General features: G+C 40.9%; 1 protein-coding gene across 2 annotated transcripts in view; it reads left to right on the top strand.

Annotated features, from left to right (window-relative positions):
* MPPED2 (metallophosphoesterase domain containing 2) overlaps nt 1–20,182 on the top strand; it is a 107,910-nt gene that overhangs the window by 67,789 nt on the left and 19,939 nt on the right. The window lies entirely within an intron of this gene.

The following is a 20,182-nucleotide window of genomic DNA, read 5'->3' as shown; positions in this document are numbered from 1 at the left end:
GCGCTTCGGGTGCAGCTGATGATGAAGCTCACGATGTGGTGGTGATAATTTCTCTTCCATTTCTATTGCATTTTACATTTGAAAAACTACTTGGTTTTAATACAAAAGTAAGTCAATTAGCAAGTGACTAGATTTTGTTAGCTCCCAGCAAAAGATAAGATTTCTCATGACTGTCTTCAAGATGATATGGGTCATATTTATCTAATACCTATTGATCAGAATGCTAACTTTACCCTGACATGTGTATAAAATGCTTAAAGTAATTCACAGAGGCTATGAAATAAAGCAAAAATTGCACAAGCACTTCAAATAAAGAGAACCCTGATGGTGAATCTGAGCATAGACATAAAGGTCAAGATTGACAGCTGCATTCATCAGAGTTTCATGAGAATCCGCTCAGTAGAATGGATCTGGCACCTTATTTCAGAAGTGGTCAACACTCATGGATTCAGTAGAAAATCAATGAGACCGCTGGGTATTTATAACCACCCCTAAAATGTTTAGGTGCTAGTCTACATTATGGTCGCGTGCATCTAAAGGATGAGAGTTGCTGACATTTCTGACTCTACTAGTTAAATATCAAAATCTTAACATGGCTGAAAGCTATGTTTGTATACATGCACCCAGAGAGAAGGCGGAAGCAGTGGTTTACAAGCGGGAAGATGGCAGCAGCTTATTGCTGTGCCTTCACAGATGTGGGTTGGTTGCATACACCCTTGAGTAAGTACAGAAGGGCCTCACAAGTTGTGATTCCCTGCGACCTCCTCTGTTAGTTGATTTGGGTTATCCAAAAGTGCCTGCTCCAGCGCAGCTCAGTTCATGCAACACGGACCCAACAGGTGAGCACTAAATGCTCGTTATTGGGCAATCTCGCTATAACATACTCTTCTTTTTTAATGTACGGTCAATGACGTTAATATAAAAATTACATGCTAAACAAAGTTTGTCCCGCATTCCTCGTTTGCCCGTCCTCTGGGTAGTATGGAATGAAAATAATCACAAGGATAAGTTACAGTACACGCTATAATTTTTGCACAATTAAGGACATTGTTTTATGATCTGCATGTGCAGCGTACCTGGGAAAAAATAATGGGAGTTGCCAGGTAGTACGTCCATTCTGTATTCCTCCTCTTTAGCGTTTCGTGTAAAACCTTCTCTGTAAACAACCCAATATCCTTTAACGTACAGGCTTAGCTGGTGCCTTACATACTGACGTGCACGTCGTGCTTGGGAACCCCGTGCCTGTGGCTACTTTGACAAAGGAAATAACGCTTCCTAGGAAATGAGCACGTGGTGATTTGAAATCATCTGACAAGTGTGTCGTCATATTTCTTTTGCAAGTAATGTTGTGAGTGCTCGAGTATCGTATCTGCAGATCAGCTTCTGGAGAGCTCTGGCTTTCCGTTTGGATGCTCCAGCAGCATTTGCTGGATGGGTAGGACTGACAAGGAAGTTGTATGGTGCGGTTCCTCAGAAAGCCAGTTTATTTCTGTACGCGTGTAAATAACTGACAAAAGCTGATATTTGCAGCTGCTAACTGTATTGCCCTCTTGAGTAAGGTTTAGGAGTCTGTACCCTGAGAATAAACTTACGGATTGTGTATCGCCTCAAACTTTATATAAGAAAGCTTTATGTAAGAAGGAAGGATGAATCTTTCAATCTCCTTTTCCTGGCACAGATTTTAATGCATCTCGTTTCCAAAACTGGGAATGTAATAAAAAGAAGCGGCGAGAAAGGTGTTCGCTTTAACACCTCTCTTGGTGTTCCATCTGGGCTGCTTGGGACACTTCTGTGTCCTGCATCGCAGGAAAATGGAGGAGAAAGGCAAAATGAGTGCTAATTCAAAAGTGGTAGTCATAAATAGTCCCCATCTTTAATATGGGATGCCCCCATATACTGTAATCCCCAGGGTTGCGGGTACCTGAATTTGTTTTTTCCGTTCTTGGTGAGTTTGTCTCCCTCTTCTGTTTGTGAATATAACACAGGTTTTATATTCGTTGAGAAACCTGCAAAATTCATTTTAAGAAAGAATGTCTTCCATTGCCTAACGTTCTTTTTACTAAACGAGGTTTATAAGGTTCTAGAATGGCATCGCTTGTGTTCTTGTGTGTATAGCGCTGGAAGAGGTTGAGCTTTTGGGAAAGCTTAGAGAACGTGGAAATAACTACAAATCACTCTGAAGTATATTATTTAATATATATTAAATATATATGTTATTGTCAGTATATTGTTTAATCTTTCTGTAGATAGGGAGGTATTCTGAAACATCAAGGATGAAATCCATCCTTCCTGGAGTCAGAAGGACTTTTTTAGTTCATTCAGGATTTTGGACAGCAGATCCCCCGTGTTTAATGAAGCACTGGTTGCGAGTGCTACCTGGGCTGCTTCTGGAGCTCTGAAGCACATTTCGTATGGCCAATGAAAATGAGTACTTTCAAAAGCAGAGAAATAGTTTTCCCCAGAGGCATGAAAAAGTTCCGTCATTTCCCATATGGTGTATGTGTAGACACATATTTCACGTATAACTTCTAGTTGTTGTTGAACAGTACCAAAACTCCAGGTAATGAAAAAAAAAAAACACCTTTGTTATCTTGCATTTTGTTTCAGAGGGGTTTATTTGTAGGACTTTTCTCTGGCTGAGTACCTTTTCCTCGTGCGGTGGAATCCTGCTCGAGGCCAGCAAAATCTGCTGGCCGGGATGGCGCGGCAGGAGCAGCACACCTCCGCGCAGGGTCAGATACGGGATATGTGGGATCTCTGCTGGGTCTCAGCATCTGCTGCCCTATCGCGGTGGCAGCAGTGTTTTGAGTAGCGGTCATTTATTATATGCCAATATTGTATTTGCTGATCCGCGTATGTGTAACTGAAAAGTGTAGTTCCTGCAATTTTTTGTAATCAGCTCATCTCAACAGAAATTTAAGTGATACTTGGAAGCGTGAGGTGAAAGCAGGCTTTGTTTCAGAGAAAGATTGTTGTTGTTGTTGTTGTTTCATGAATTTTGGAGTTAAAATACAGATAAAACATTCCGAGATGCAGAGGCTGGTAGTCCATCTGGAAGTGAGCTGTTTTAGCACAGAACAGCGAGACCTCGCCATAAGGATGTGCCTTCAGCTGATAATTACCAGCAGTCAAACTACCTCGAGTGTACACCTTTTCTTATTTATATTCCAGTCCTGTAACCTTCCCTATTCTCTCGTGCCTTTGTTCTATTAATCTACAAAACAGGGCTCGACTTGTGATTAGTCCTTAGAGGTTGTTTCTATTAATCAGGCTGCAAAACAGGTCTACGTGGATGTTCCGTTGCAAGTGCTTAATGTGCTTTCCTCATCAGTCCGCGGCACAGAGCTCCTCGGGTTGTCTTAAATGGCAATGAAATCAGTGATGTGTCTGCTGCGCTCTCTTCGTGTTTACGTCTTGATTGTGTTGCTGGAGGAGGGGGGGAAATAATTGCAGACCTACAGAAAATTGCTGAAGTTGGTGACATTTGTGGCTCCAGGTTGGGCGGCCGCTGCAGGACGGATCCTGGCACAGCACGGCTGCTGGTTAGGTACGTTTGGAATGAGAAGAACTTGCCCCGTCTTTAAACGCGAGGATTAAAATTCACGCTTTGATTGCAGATAGGGGGCTAAGTTTTAAACTCTCTTATAAAGAGTTTTAAAGATAAATCTCTCCCCGTAACCTTCAGAGGGTCACTTAAGATGGTGCGTATCTTTCTGCAGTAGGTAGAAAGGCAGACAGATTTCTACTGATGTATATAACGGAAAAAAAAAATAATCTAAGATTTGCTGAAATAGAAACAAAAAAGCCCAAACTGAACTGTTCTGTAACGCTCCCGCTATTAGAACTTATCGTAAAATTTGAACAATAAACAGCGTATGTAGTGAGAAACTAATCTAGTTTCATTATAGCAGATATTACTAACTATAAAAGCGTAATGATTTATGCTTCTAATTAAATACAGTATTTCCTCCCTGTAGGAGGAAAGTATCTATTTTTGAAAACTATCAGAGGAAACAAACCAGACCCCTAGTTATTTCTTTTTTCTATACTGTTCCTTTGGTTTTACCTTTTTTTTTTTTTTTTTTTTTAAGTTTTTGTTATGTTGATTATATATTTCTTCGCCAGCTCAATAAAGCCTGTCGCTGAGCTATAAAGAACTTTTAGGCTGCTGTCTGGAAAACCAACCCTGGCCTGAGGCAGCAGGGTTTGTCTCAGCCGCTGTGCTTGCCTCTCCCTGGGTTCAGGCCCCTTTTTCCTCTGTTCCCGTGGCACGTGCACCAGCTTAAATTACCCGCTTTTGGAAAACTGGCCCAGGCGTGACTTCCAGGGAAGTCCACACCTGAATTCTTGCTGGCTCCGCTGAGAACCGCTCGCTCGCCGCTTCGTGCCGTCGTGTACACGCTCCTCTGAAAGGCTTTGTGCTGCCTCACCCCCGGCTACAAACCGCTCCGTTAGCCCGTGGTTTGTCCAGTTTGACCTCCCGTGGCCTAAAGAGCGGAGGGAAACGCTGGCGTGCCACCTCCCTGGGCTGAGGCCGCGCGGAGGGAAAGCCTTGGGCCGTGCCTCAGCGCTGGCGCGGTGCTGACACGAATGGCCGAGTGAGCGGCTTAGGCGCAGCCAGGCAACCCATTTCACAGCCGTTAAGGAGAAGGGGTTCCCAGATGTGACGTGCCTTGCAAATTCATCACGCCCGCTCTGCATTGTGTTGGTTGAGGAGGAGCACCTTCCTTCTCCCCGCGGCAAACCGGAGGCGTTAGAGAGGGTTAACCATTGGAATGGCCCGTAAAGCCATTTGTTCAGAGGTTTGCGGGCTACTAAGAACAGTCCTTAAGCAAATCAGGAACAGCTTTAAGAGTTTGTACTGTCCAAGGTGATTTTCTTTCCAATTCTAGCCATCTTTGGGTAATGCTGTTTCAAAGCCGCCACTGTGAAATTTTCCATGTATCGTTCTTACTAGGGATTCAGAAGAAATACGCTCTCTAACGTGGTGCTTTCTAGTCTCCTTTTAGTAATTTAATTTTCACCGGCTATTTCTACTGGGTTTTTGTCTTTCTTCTTTTTTCCTCCTTCTTTATCATTTCCCCAATTATCAGAGAAATTGCTCTTCCTACATTGATTCATTTCGACCAGAGTCTGGAAGGCACAGAGAATCAAATTAACTAATATTTTACTTTTGCATGTGATTAATGCTAATGCTTACAAAGAAGAAAATACTTTACTGTGATTTAATTTTCATTCTCCGGTTGACTCCCAGTGATTTAATTTTGCAGAGCGTCGTCTCTCTGCTTACTGTCTTTTATGGAATCATTGAAGTTAGAGATGGAAAAGAACTATTAAGTCATTCTGCCATCACAGCGTTGTCTCCTACACTGTATTTTTGAATGTTTTTCCTAGTTTTAATGAATGAAGAAAAGAAGGTTTAGTTAATACCTTTTGAGACTGTTCCTTAGTGTAGTAGGTGTTACTAATCGGAACCACTGTTCTGCTTATATTCTTCCTATGTTTGTTTCATTTTTAAAACAATCCAAATTGTACTGTATTTGATGAGATGAGCCTAAAGGTTTCTTGTACCTTTCGTTATGTGTATATTTTTGTCCGTGTCAGGCCCTGTGTCAATTACATTATCTACTCAGTCTTTGCAATCCTTTCAGATTGTTTTCTTTTGCTCTTTCTTATTTCTGGTGAGGTTTTTTGATATTCCTGGGTATTGGGTTTTGGTTGGTTAGTTGTCTGGTTTGTTTTGTGGGTTTTTGTTGGTTTTTTTTTGTTTGTTTTATTTTGTTTTGGGGTTTTTTTGTTTGTTTTTGTTGTTGTTGTTTTTTAATTTTCACGAGTGGCTCAGAACCAAACTCCAGTATTCTGCGTGGATGTCACTAACGCACTGAACGTTGAGTGAAGGTACTTGGCTAGTTGAAATACTGGTGTAGTATGGCAGCCATATGTTTCAGTGCTTCTGCAGAAAGTCCAGACTTGCGTCACACCGTCTTTTTGATGTCTTGTGATACGTTCGTGTGTGTAGCCCAGACCATTTTATTCTTTTTCCCATTTATGTTGCAAGCTCATACATAATTTGCTGTCAGCTGCCGCCCCTGCGTCTTTTGTTTTAGCTTAACGGCTTTCGGGTTTCTTCCTCTTACTGATTATTTACGTTTTTTTAATTCATCTCAGATGTGTTAGTCTGCATTTTTTCAGAGGGAATCCCGTTTTCTTACTTCTCTTAGTGTTTCTAACCCCCTTTTGCATAATTTCTTTCCCCACTGTCATGTTTATAACACCTCTCACTATATTGAAATCTGTGAATTTAATTAGCGTACTGTTTACCCGTTCTTCCAGATCATTAATAAAGATGTTAAATAAAACTGATCCTAATACCATTCCCTGTGGCTATGCACTAGCACCTCCCATGTGCTGCTGCAATCTATTTGTTTATAGCCCTTTAGTCACTATTCATTTGTGTGATAGTCCTCGCAGGCAAGCCAATTTTAGGTTTTTGGAAAGGGATTGTATCACATTTTGCCCAAGTCTGGAATGATACAATCTACTGCATTATTTTAATCTACTGGCTTGGCTGAATTTAATGTATTTACAAAAATTAAATGCGATGAAATGGAGTTATGGTTTTGGAGCACTTTGAAATCTTAGCGGCTGAGTAGCTATAATTCTCCTTTCTTAAAGCAATTACACCTCCTCCACCCACACCCACCACCCACCCCAATTACACCGTAATTTTATTCTGTGCTGAATTTAGACTTACTAGGAGGTAATTCTCAGTATCGCTCCTTAATTCACGGCATACAGATCAGCACCAGTTTCTCACTGCTTCTCCAGGATCGGACTTTAAAAACCAAAGTACTGCAGATAGAATTCTTCTGTTAATATTTCAGGCTTTTAATTGTTTATTACTTGTTTGCCATCAGTAATCATAGGCAAAGCTTTGCTATTTTGTAATTTTTTATATATATATGTGTTTATATGTGTGTGTGTGTATATATGTCTATTTGAAATTTCATTCACCTGTTTGCAAAAGCGACAGCAAACTCTTGCCTTAATTTTAAGTGCACACTTTCGTCCTTATGAAATTTGTAAGATTTATGTGTTTGCTTAAGTTCAACGTGGGTTTAAGTGCTTTCTTGCTGTGCGGCTTGGGGGCATGTGTCATTTGGTTAGTAGCCCTCTGAATTTATATTTCATTCAAATTCAAAGGTATTTTAAATTGCAATAGGAAAACTCTTTTGCTTCATGACTTTTCCCATTTACATTGTATGCATCTGTATGAACTTGAATAACAAGTTGTGTCATCGCCACTTGAATAAAAACAGTCTTGGGGGAAATTTCAGTTTCTTTTACGCATGTTTGGCTTGATTTTACAAGCTCCGTGCAAAAATCGATTTTTACATTATAAAGGGTAGTGCGGAGAGTTGGTCTGTCCCAGCCTGGTTGGGACGGCACGCTGTCCACACCACAACCGAAGCATCATAACCGGGAGAAGAAAAGGTATTTTAAAAAGGTATTAAAATATGAGTCGCAGCCCTGATTTACAACTGTGCTACCCATGAATACAGACTTCCTCCAGGTCGGGCGGGTTTCCGATTCATTCCCCGGGTTTCGGGTTCGTCTCCCCAGGGCATGAAATAGGGAGTGTGTGCTGACTGCAGAAGGGACGCGGTTGGGCTGTGTCCTTCAGTTTGGGCTTCGCATTTTGAACCGGCCAAGATTATACTGGGTGAGTTCTTTGCATCTCGTTGCTGCAGTGCTTTGGTTTGGGTTTGATGGAGTTTTGATGTAGTGCCACGTGCACTGAAATGGGATTTACTGTCTTGTTGAACGATGACTTCATAACAGAATTAGCACTTCAGTAAGATCTGCTAATAATGAATAGTGAGAGATAGAGCGTGTATCCTTGTACTGCTGTAAACGTAAGGCTGTCCCATTTGAATTAAAGCGCTTTCTGTATAAACCAGGTAATGGAAAGTGGCGTTATATATTTTCAAGCAGTGTTACTTGGCTGGCGTGTGGTCTTAGTGTGTTGAACCCCTGGGGAGGAATCCAGTAAGACATTACTGTGCCCTCCCATCAGGAAGCCATGCGATTTGCGCTTGTGCGTGCACGTGAAAGGCAGTTTCACATAGGTGACCGCTGGGAAATAATTTTTTTTTTTCAGGCTTTATTTCTTTATTTCTGAAAGACTAGCGGGCAAGAGGGAGGTGTAATAAATGCACTGGTTTCTTCAGGAAGTGAACTGTTGGGTCGTGGGTTCTTGGTATAGAGGAGAGAGTGTTCCAGAAAGGTGTCTGTAGTTGTGAGAGCTGGTCACATACGCGTGTCAGAAATGCCTTTGATATTAATAGTGAGCACAGTTGTTACGCTAGTAGAAGAAGACATATCTTCAAGGAGATGTGGTCCTTAGAAGAACACATATCTTCAAGGAGATGTGGTCCTTCTGCTTCTTGGATGATACTGTGCTGGTTATGTACCACAGTTTAGTACTATGACTATTTTTAATTATAGTATTTGATCTATATTAATCGCTGCAGACTGTAGTAATTGGTGGAACTGAATTTTTAAAGTTTGTGTGCAGAGCTGCAGGCTGCCAGGTGACTGTGCTTCCGGCTAGAGCGTCTCGTGGATGCCAGAAGGATGGAGCGTATGGGCGAGGGAACAGGGAAGGGGGGTCCCAGCTCTGACACCGTCTCGCCGTACGAGGACCTGGTTTCTTTGCCTTAATTTCTTCATCTACAAAAGCAGGCTCTTAATATTTACATGCTTTCCTCGCCGCTTGCCGTTTGGACAGTAGTTTCAGCACGTGAGGCACTGGGAAAGTGCCAAGGATTGGCGTTAACTTATTTTTAGCAGGATGATCCAAGGAGGTACCGAGCAGAGGCAGGCTTGCTTTCCCGAATGGTTTCAAAGGAGCCAGCGGGACTGTTTGCTTGCTTGAAGTTTGTGTACTTGCTTAAGTACTCGGCCGGATCCTTGGGCTGGAAAGCTAAGTAGGTGTCTATTTTTTGCGGGATAAGAAGGGGCGTATTTGAGATACTGTTGAAGTGGAATAGATAGCTGTGTTACTTGAAGTGGGAGCTGATAACGTGTGATTTCAGGACACTTGAAGCCCTCTTCTCCGAAAAGAGGGAGGTTAATAAAAACTGTGCACTGAGTTTACTCCCTGAAATGTCTGTTGAGGATGGTAGATGCATCACTCGTTAATAATTAGTTTATTACGAAAGATTAAAAGAATGCAGACAGTCTGTACTGCAGTACAATGGAGTGAGGGGAAAATAATCTGGAACTGTTTGCTGGAGATACTGGGCTGTCTTGTTGCTGCTATCCAAACCCAGCGGTGGACCGGCTAACGCGCCTTTGCTGGAAAAGCCCTTCCCCAGACTAAGTCTGTGCCCGAGCGCCCGTGTGAGAGCCGCTTCTCCCGAGGAGGCGGCGAGTTGTCAGAGACCCGGGCAACCCCAGCCCTCCTCTCCCCACCCCAAACTCCCCGTCCAGCCCATTTGTTTTCTGTGGAGCAGTTAGGATGTTGCTTGTTTTTTCCCATAGGCCCACCTTGGCACAGAGTATCCGTGGGGAAGGTATTTAGACTTCAAAGGAATTCAGGCTTTCATTTGAACTTGAGGGTGGGCCACTCATCAGCACCCGTGGGAAGAAATGCACCTTTGTGCCTTGCAAAATAATACTAATATTCATTCTTACTTACTAATTACTACCCCCCGCTCTATTTAAAATGGGACTAAAAGTAGAAGATTCAGTCTTCAATCAGAGGCGCTTCCCAGGTATTTGGGAAGAGAGTCCTGCAGTCCAGGCGGTGAAAGCCGACACTTCTCCCTACCTTCTATCAAAAGCGGTGTTGAAATGTAGGGCCTGTTATTGGATATTTATTCAGGCATCAATCACAATCAAACCTCCTTCTAGTTCATCTGTAAGGGCATTGTAATCCTATTTTTATCAGTTCCTTCCTGTACATCAGACAGTTAAAATAGCACGAGTAGGGGTCAGGAATATCTTAATGGGTTCGGTTCCCAGAGATATCGGTGACCAGAGGAAGAGTTTTGCTGAAATTTCTTCCTGAGCCGATAAGGTAGATAAACGGGGGCAAGGTGCAGAGCGAGGGCACGCTGTGGGAAGTGGAGCATTGGATGGCACCGTAAAGGAGCCGCAGAAAGATTAGGCGGACAGTATTTATTACTTGTGGAGAGACCTCGGGAGCAGATGGAAACGAAATGTTACTGTTTGCGAAGTTACCCGTTCGTAAAAGAAAGCGTTTAATTTTTTTTCAGGTGGGCCGGTTTAACTCGAAGTGATTTTTCTGATGAGCTTTACCCTTGGTTTTGCTGTTGTACTTCTTAAAAATCTACGAGTGATTATATATTTGAAGAAAGTTGATTGTCACTGATTGGCAACGTTTCATTCTTGTTAACTTTGGACAGTATGCTACTGACCCATTTAAATAACAGCATAGCTTACTATACATTAGAGTCATTACCGTTTTATTTTACGTTTGTACACTTAATATTTCTTTGTATATGCATTTACAATTCTTCTCGTTATAAAATGACGAATTATGCTTTTTAAGCTCCTTCTGCCATTTGTTCAAGTTGTCTTTGGATGAAAATTATTAGAATTTCTGAATGAACACAGAGAACAGTTTAAAATTTGTTCACTTACCAGAATAAAACTACCTTAGAACTTCTAAATACGTAAAGAAAACCAGAGTTCATTAAAGCAAACTTTATCTTCTAAGACAAAGTGTTGCCTTTGTCTCCGTTTCTAAAACTGATCTATTGTTCCTGGTCAAGCTAGTCTTTCAGGATTGCAGAGATAATGGACCTAGTCTTTCATACTTAGTTTTTATTCATAAATTGTGGGTGGTACCTTTGATTTTCCGATTCCTAGTTTATTTTTTTTATTTTAAATTTTAATCAAACATTAATATAAGCTACTTTTATAGGCTAAAATAATAAAAAAAAAATACATTTATCTTCTCCAAAAGCAGAAACTAATCCTGTAAAAATCCTTCAGCAAACCGTGATTCTAAGAGCTTATTTGGGGACTTCTGCCAGTTCAGTGGCTTGACTTTTAACTTTAGGAGCAATTAAACATTGCTTACTTTTTAGGATATTAATGATTTTAATATATTATTGCGTGGACTTCATGTGGGTACTTACAGATTGAGGGTAAATGTTAAAAATAATTAGCTGTCCAAAGCAGTAATAATGTACTTAATATAACCCCGAATTCATTATGTAAAAACTCAAAATAAAAATATCCATGTTAATTAATGCAGAAATGTAAGTTTGTCTCCCCGCCACAATTTGTTGTTTGAATCTTAATAATTTCTGCAGCAGCTCTGTGGTAAACTTGAAGAGAACAGAGAAGCCACACGTGTCAAGCCGCTTTTCAACTCGGTCGAGTCCTTTCCCCCCTCCTCCCCCCCGCATCGTGCTCGGGGTTGCAGCTGCTTGTGCTACTTGGGTTTATGAGGAGTTACACAATATGAGAAGGTTATGCTGACGATGCGCTGAAGATTTTGAATGGCGTTCCACCCTCTCTTTATTTTCATTTTAGTTGTTGATTATTCTAATTGTGTTTTCCAAAATATCCTTTCCCATGTAAACTTATTTAAAGTAAATTGCACAGAAAGCAACCGAACAGTAAAGAAAGCAACCGATCAGTAAAGTCAGGAATATTTTTGGAGACTGAATGCCTTTTGCAAGCAATAAAAGAGTGAAGAAATCAGCATTTTTCCATCGTGAATAGCGAAAACTAGCAACAAATAACAAGAAGCCGTGGCACTCGTTGCAAACTAAAACTGTATGCATAGTTAGCTAAACTTTGGGATTTCTGAACTTCTGGTGTCGCGTGATGCTTTCTGGAGCACACCTAACACGAATGGAGATGAACTTGGTAACCCTGTGTAGAGCTGCAGCTCCTGGAAAGCTGTTCGTGCTCTTCACGGAGTCTGCAGAAGCTGGTGGGGATGGGGGGCGCGGGCGGGTTCCATCGGCCTCTTTAAATGACAAGGAGGTAAATACTGACGTGAGCAAAAGGTGTTATTCTAGTTGGAATAAATAGAGGGGGCGGAGGGGTTTGTGACTTTCATATCACAGCTTTCATGCAATACTTCTGATTCTAATTATATTGGACTCTCCTCTCACCCTACTGTGATGGTGAGATTTCAGGTGAATTTGTTTGACTCCAGCAAAAGCTTACAAGAAAGGGCAAACTCGGTAAAGGTATAGAAACCGCTCGTTCTTATATTCTGTTCCAGAAAGTAGATTTTTTTCATTAGCGTGGTGGTTCTTTAAAGCGGCCGCCCTCAAGGCAGCGGAGCAGCCCAGGGAGCTCCCCGGGCTCTGAACAGAAAATCCGTCTCGTGCTGCTGCTCTGTGGCTCCCGGTGGGATACACGGCACTTGGAGCTGTTCAGGATTGAAAAGGCGCTGTTCAAACTTGAAGCAAAGAAGTTAACGAATTGGTTTCTCTGCTTGGCTTCTCAAATACGCGATGAGGCTGCTGAAAGTAAGCAGAGGAGTCCATCCCGCAAATTTTGGTGTGAAAAACTTCCTCTGCTATATAGGCGGCTCTGCCGAATGCGTGTCACTAATTCTGCGTGTTTGTGGAAACGTGGTCTTACTTCTTGTCCTGCGTCCTCACTGTGTTTTCACCGTTCATGTCTACTCTTCTACATTTTATTCTATGGGGATTTTGTAGAGATAATCAGTAGCACACCTCTAATCCTTTGTGTAAAATTTTGCTGGCTGTAAAGAAGATGGCGCTTTGTGAGCAAGGTGTGATCCAGAGCTCACTTCATCTTTCCGTTGATTTCGGCGAGCATTTGGTCCGGTCCTTCTGATTCCACCTTCATGGATTTCCAATGCTCTAGTATATCATCATTAATGAAATATGCTTTGCCATAAGTCTTCAGTAAAGGCCTTGCCAATAGTCACCTCCTTAAATCTTGATACAGTTTAAATCAATGGGCGAACTTCTCCTAATTTCAGTGGGAGATGAAGTTTCCGTCCCCGTAGACGACTGTCAGATCTGGGATGAGAAGACAGAGGGCCCTTGTTCCCCCCAAGACAGGCAGGGACTGACTCTGGCTTGACATATTTTGCAGTCAAGCAGAAGTAACTGTATAAACCTTGCATTGTATGCCTCATGTTCTCCAGCTGAAATCAGACATTGTGCTTGTTAGAGGCTTTGGTAAACATATGTTTAAAGGTTAAATGGTAGATTATAAAACATAGAAAATGGCAAACCCTATTTACCTGTGTGCACACACAGCTCTTGTCAGAGCGCCGACTGACCTGGGTGGCTTTGGACGAGGAAATTGCTTGCAGCGGCCGTGCAATAGTGATACAGCAGAGAGAAGTGTGTCTGGATTTTAACAGGGCTGGGCTGACAGGTTGCAGTGATTTTCAGTCTGCTTGTGCCAAAGGGGGCTTTTTCGGCTGTGAAGTTGTTTCTGATTTTGGTACCAGGTTATAAAACATGGCGCTTATTATAAATAAATCTACTGTAGTCATCATAATGAACTATCAAATAATTATCTCTGATAGTTACCCTATGTGAACTGGTTTTCATAATTTAATATCTTTAAATATGCTAAAGAAGTATAGCTGTTTCCATGAACGGTGTGAGCACAAGGCCCTGATAATTAAGTCATTTTGTCTTTGGGAAGAACGGAATTACCATCTAAAATATTTATAGGAAATATCTCAATGACCATATAATGTATCAAGTCCAGTTTGAAATCACCATTTCCTATAGCTTGAGTTCAACAGAAGTTAAAATATCTTTGCATAACACGAGTAGAAGTCAAAAGTATTATTAGCTCTATTTTATCCTGAAGTTCTATTGTCAAGGATAAAATTCCCAAGCGTACCAAACAGAGGGTGGAGAAGGGAGGGCAGGGGGTAAGGAGAGCAAAAAAGAGGCACCAGATTTCCAACGAAACAAAGAATAAAGAAAATGTCTGATCAGTACAGTTTGGTATAGTAATGTAGAAAAGTTGAGTGGAAAACTAAGATAACTGGAAGTTTGGATGCTGAGCTAGCAAAATTGACGTAGTTCAACTGAGAATCTGTTTTCAAAATCCATGCGGAAAGCACTCAGTCATAAAAAAGCGTCTTCAGCATCTGCGTACAGGCTGCATCGCGTCTTGGAAAACTCACTGGATGCATTTAGAGGCCCCAGAGAACTTTCTGACTGTGGCCCTCTGAGTCTGATCCAAAGCTTATTGAAGCCAATAGGATTTTTTTCCACCGATCTCAGTAGGCTTTAAATTATGTGCTTGATCCTGAAGTTCTTAGACCGCAGATGAGAAAAATTTAAATACCGTGCTTGGAATTCTGCCTGATGAAGGGTTGCAGATATACGGTACGAAATACAACCGTCTCTCCATCTTGATGCTACCTTTGGCATATAAATAGCTTAGAAAAATATATTGCAGTCTCCAGGCCTGTAAGAATTTGAAAATGGCGTTTGCTTTATGCCTGCAGAGTCCTTCATTGCAGCTGTAGTCTGAAAAGTTATGTGGGTGCTGTGTTTTCCACAGTGTAGATATTTTCCAATATTTCAACGTACTATTTTAAGAACTTCCTGGCGTTGAGCAGGTATCAGTTCGTTATGCAGATAAAAATATAAGATTAGGGATGAAAGGCATCTCCCTTTGAAACCTGTAGTATTGGTTCCTCACACCTGTAAAGCCAGGATTTCGTTTTAAAAGTTAGTTCAGAAGACAAAAGCCTTCCCAATTAAAGGCCTGGCCAATACAGTTTCATACCAGAGGACTAAATAAATAGAGGACCCGTATAATTCCAACTGCTTTTCAGCTGTACTGTTACTTGTTGGCGATGTAAATATAACTATTTGAAAGAGTGTGTTAAATTCTTCTGCATTTCTTTAAAACTATTAAGACTTTCACTAAACAATTTTAATGCTGAAAAGAAATTGGTTTAAATTTTATTTTATTTTTTTAAATTTAGATTGTGGTGCAGTCCAGTCCTATCATGCTTTAAAAAAGCAGATGGGAAGGATAAGGGAAAGCATCTAATCCACACACCACCTTTATAATAACCCTATTTATAATGCGGGCTGAAAATGGAGAGCTTTTTAAGTTAAATTGTGTGGACCTGAAAGCATCAATGCTGAATATTTTATGTGAAGCTTGTCAAGGGCCCTTACGAAAATAGCTTGAAAGCAGTATCACAGTTGCCTTCTTAAAAGCATCGCACACTTTCAAAGAAGAAACATGCTGAAGGGTTTTCAGTATTGCCAGAACTTGGTGTATATATATATTTTTTTTAGGTGACAGATTTTATATGCTGTATATACACACGCACGCTCATGTGAACAAACACCTTTCCCACCGTGTTTATGCAGAAGCTTTATTTTATAGAACGCATGATGTTCCTTAAGGTATAGTAAATTTTCTTGATGTTTTGGGGGTTTGGAAATTTGATTTTTTTTTTTTTTTTTTTTGTGCTTAAAAGCTGAGAGTTGAAGCTAAGCAAGAGTCCTTGGCTCCCTTTTCAGTTAAAGGGGGTAGAAAGCAGCACCTGCAATCCATCCCAGCTGCTTTCAACATCAGCCTGTGGACAAGTTGAATTACCTTTTGCAAAGGCTTGTCTCTCTCCGTTGGCCATAAAAAGGAGCCCAGCTAGCTAGCTTGTACCAAACATTTGACTTTTGAATGGCTAAATTTAGCTGACAAGGACTGTATTATTAATAGACTCCCATTCACTGTACCTAATAATAACAGGTCATGTTTGTTCCTGATGCATTGTAAGAAATACAGCTACAGCAGCGATAGACTTACTTCAGTTACGGGTATCGTGACAGTGATTTAGACACTGAAACATGTTAAGCATTGTGGAAAACTCATTCCTGATGACAGCCAGCAATAGCTTGTATTTTAAACGCTTTGCTAATTCATCTCTCTGAATACAAGTTGCAGTTAAGCAATTAGACATTGAAACAGAAAGTTAAATACTGCTCTCCCTTTTAAAAAATCCTATTTGCAGGCAGAAGTTGAGCTGCTGTAAAATCTGATGAACAAAGTTTGATAAGGAGATGTATGTTTTGATATGCAACCATGTCAAACTACTTTAGCATGCCAAATCATGCTCACTTTCTGTGCACTTTTTTGCTTGATTATAATTGCATGTAATATAGCATATCTTGTTCATACATAGCTATGAAAACATATGTATGGAATATACTATATACCTGTGCGTGCGTGCATGGACTTACTGGCCTTGCCTGTAGGGGATGGTGAGGCTATTCCTCTAGTTTTTTTGGTTGATTTTTAAGGAGTATTTAATTCATGTCTCCTGAATGAGGAGGACTTTCTGAGGATGTTTTTTAACCACTAGAGAGAGTATTGAGTAAACTGAAGTCACCATCCGCAGCCTTCTGGTTCCCTTCCCCCTTCTTTCTCCCAGCTGTAGCAGAGGCATGGTACGGTAAGGAGGTGGCTCGGGCTGTGGGTCTCCTGGGGACCAGTAACCCCATCCCTGGAAGAGGAAGGTTTCAGATGCACCCCGCTATTGAGCTCTGAAAACACATCCCCAAAATATGGTATGTCTCACTCGTATTGTCTCAGTCATGGAAGATTCTGATCATTTGGGGCCTCAGTTGTGTACTGTTAAAGAAAACCGTTGTATAGATTTACAGCTGGAGGGGAATGTCGCCAAAATGTGGTGCAGAACCCTGTTTTTACCCTACCTCTACTACTCAAAAGTTTGTTTCCTAATGTTTATAAGGGACACCATGAATACCTCTGATTTTTTTAATGTAGAAGGTATTGTGATAGTCAAAATAATTTCAAAATGATTCAGTGAAGGCTGAATACCAGCTGGTATCAGAGAATGGATGGCAGTAGGGCCTTATAAATGGGGTGGGATGTGAAGTTTTAAAGTGGATGTTCCTAATAGAAATGCACCTCTTCATATCTTCTGTGCTTCCAGAAGCAAAGCAATATCAAAGAGCAGAACAGCGAGAGATGACTTATTGAAAAATAAATCATGGGTGAAATTTTTGAACATCGCCTTCGATGAGAGCAGCATTTCACAGGCGTTGATACGGGTGCTGGGTGTTTCTAGATGGAGGTTGCTGCATACAAATGCTCACTGCTCCTTTTTTAGCGTTGCTCAGAAGGAGTCATTGAGAGTAGCAAATCTTCCCATCTCACTGAGGTGAGGTAAACGGGAGTGTTATTCTCAGTGAGCAGTTACTCAAACGGAAGAGAGAGAGTAAGCAATATTTAGGTGTTAATTGGCAATATAAGCCCATCTATTTGTCTCCTAGACATGAGCAAGCCTGTAGAAAGAAGTTGTCTTTTAAAGGCAGAAGATTATGCTTTCGTTACAGCAAGAAAAGAGAAACCCAAGTTCAGAGTTTGATCTTGAAGTTGTCCTTAGTACAATAGTAGAAACACATCAGGTAGGGTAATGATAGATGTTACCATGGTCTTCTCCTCACTGTCACTGGCAGGAAGTCTTTGCAGATTCCGAAATCCCGGTGAGCAGGAGGCATCATCTTGTACGCAAAAGTTTTCTGAAGGATGTTTTCCTTATTTATTTTTTCATTGATTACCATCCAAGCCTCGAGTCTGTTAATACACATAAAATATGTTTTATGGCCACTTGGCTCAACCTTCTCTATTACAGGGGATTTATTGCTGTCAGTCTCTCATTAACCTTAGTGAGATGACCTGTAAAAAATATTTACCCGGAAAGTAAAAAAATATTTTCAAGATGTGGTCCTTAGTGGTGGTGTTTCTTTTTTTTTTTTTTTTTTTTTTTAATAATGTCTGTATGTATGTACGTATATACATACCAAGTTTTCTTAACCACCACGCTCTATTTCGGCCTCCATGAAGTCCCGTTGCAGAGCTTACCTCTGTTACCATTAATGCCTGGGAGTGGACCGGCAGCAAAAGTAAATTTTCCCATTTGCCAGGCATGGTTCGTTGGAGAAACCAGCTCTGTTGCTTCCTTGTGCCTTTGCTCATCTGTCATTGTGGCAACGCATAGTGACATTTCAAACTGCTAGCATGGAAATAAGATAAAAAGTGCTTGGGACAACTGGGAAATTTCATTTAGACAGAATGTCAGACCCTAGTCTCCGGTGAAAATACTGTAGGTTTACCATGTCCAGCTTTGCGATATCATTTGATGTGAAATTAAATCAGAGGCCAGCCGTGAAACAGGAAAGCAGTTGAGCCTGTTCAGTTTTAGTTTGTCATTCTGGTTCTCCTGATCTCCATTCCTTGCAAGACGAAGTTACAATGGCTAACTGTTTATAAAGGTATTTTGAAAGCATGATTCCTGCAGAAATGTCTTTTAATTCCGTGCATTAGCTTGAAGTTTGAAAAGTTTGTGAAGTCTCTAAAAATGCTGTTCTGGCCCTCATTGTTCTTGTGGATCGAGTTCACGCTGGCTAACAGATATTTCGCTTTGCACAGTAACTTAACACTGATTTTTCGGGACAAATAGGCACCAGCGTGGCTCCTGAATGGGTGAGTTACATGTATTCATAAGCCATTCCATTCATTTCTCTGACATGGAAAAAAGGGTAGGGCGGCTTTCATCCTGCTGCCAACCTTTTTATCTCTAAAGAATCAAATTTCAGGAAACCTTGCTGCCTAGGTCAAAATTTCAAAGGACTCCTGTAATATTTAAAAAGTTTAGCATCTTAATTCTCCTAATTTTAAGGGGAATGTTTCTTTTCCCACTGAGAAGACCAAACAAAGCTGCCCCCCAAAACAAAACAGAAACCAATGAAAAAAACCTAAAGCAAAACACAGGTTTGGAGATGGGGGGGATTAGTAAAAATGTGATTAGTGTTACTTCACTTCCTACTATTCAGGACAGCGCATTGTTAAAACTGATGCAGTGTTTATACACATTGTGGTTATGGCTACAGTCGGGGCTATTGTTGAAGGATGTTATACAGACATTTATCATAGTACGTCAGTAAACCCATTGTAAAAATGTCCTAGTAGTTAAATGAGGCTTAGATTTAATGAGGCTGTAAGAAAGGACCTTTTTTTTTTTTTTATCATACAGTAAATAAGGTTCCTATAGCAATGTCATTGGGATTAACGTGCTGAATTCCTTCTTTTTTTTTTTTTTTTAAATAAGAGCAATACGTCTGTGAAGTTAGGCAAGCAATTTAAAATATACACTTTTATAAAACCTTTGAAGAAATAGTTGCTTGGTCATACTCGGACTACACAATGATAATAAAAGAAGGTGTGACAGTCACCACCACCCCAATAAACTAATAGTACAATCTAGGTAATAAAATCCTAACACTAATGCTGTGTTAATGGCTAAGTAATACGTTGTCAATGCAGAAAAACCCTCTTCAATACTTTTTAAAAAGATACTCACTTAACATAGTCCCATATATTTGTGCTACTTCATATGCTAATGGTGAACTGACTTTAATACATGTTTTTAACACTGCTGCTACGGAGAAATATAAAGGTGAGGCTTGTAACCGTTAAGGTTTTACCCACCAACATTTATTTTTCTTGTTGCTGTGAAAACAGCCATCTAAGACCAAAATTACTACCAAAAGTTAGTAATTTGGACCACGTTTTAGCTTTCTGCATTTATTTTCAATCTGACGTATTTTCTGTGACGTACAGGGGGTGTGCCCTATGTTGGTTAAATTAAAAAATATGTAACTGTAAGGGGAAATAAATATAATTTTAACCATTTGAAAGGACATTGTCAACAGCAGAAGGTTAGGAAGGGAAGTGTGTCTTAATTATTCTTCATCTTTCTTTTACAGTAGGAGTGCATTGTTATCTTTAAAGCTGTAGTATGATGGTAAAGCTTTCGGTGAGTTTTGCCATCAGAGAATCAGCTCCTGCCCTGAATAACCAGTCCTGAGCCCGCTGCTACTATTTTCCAGTCCTGTATTTGTGCCGTTGCAGATTTGAATGCCGTAAAGCCAAATTACTGAAAAGATCTTCCCGTTTTTTTACAACATGGGTGATGTCAGTGACCCCATCTCCCTCTGGGCAGTACCGGCAGAAGGAGCGGTGCCCGTGGCGCGGAGGAGCAGGGAAGGCACAGGAGAGGGGCAGAAGGTTTTCCAAGTGGGTTTTCCGACCAAGAAAATACCGTTGTACACCTTAGCGCTCAGCCATCTAAGCTCCA

This window comes from Vanellus vanellus (assembly GCF_965231255.1).
Source record: "Vanellus vanellus genome assembly, chromosome: 6".
Classification (NCBI taxonomy): Eukaryota; Metazoa; Chordata; class Aves; order Charadriiformes; family Charadriidae; genus Vanellus; species Vanellus vanellus.
Note: the sequence above shows the minus strand (reverse complement) of the source record. Positions and strands in the feature narration are given on the sequence as shown.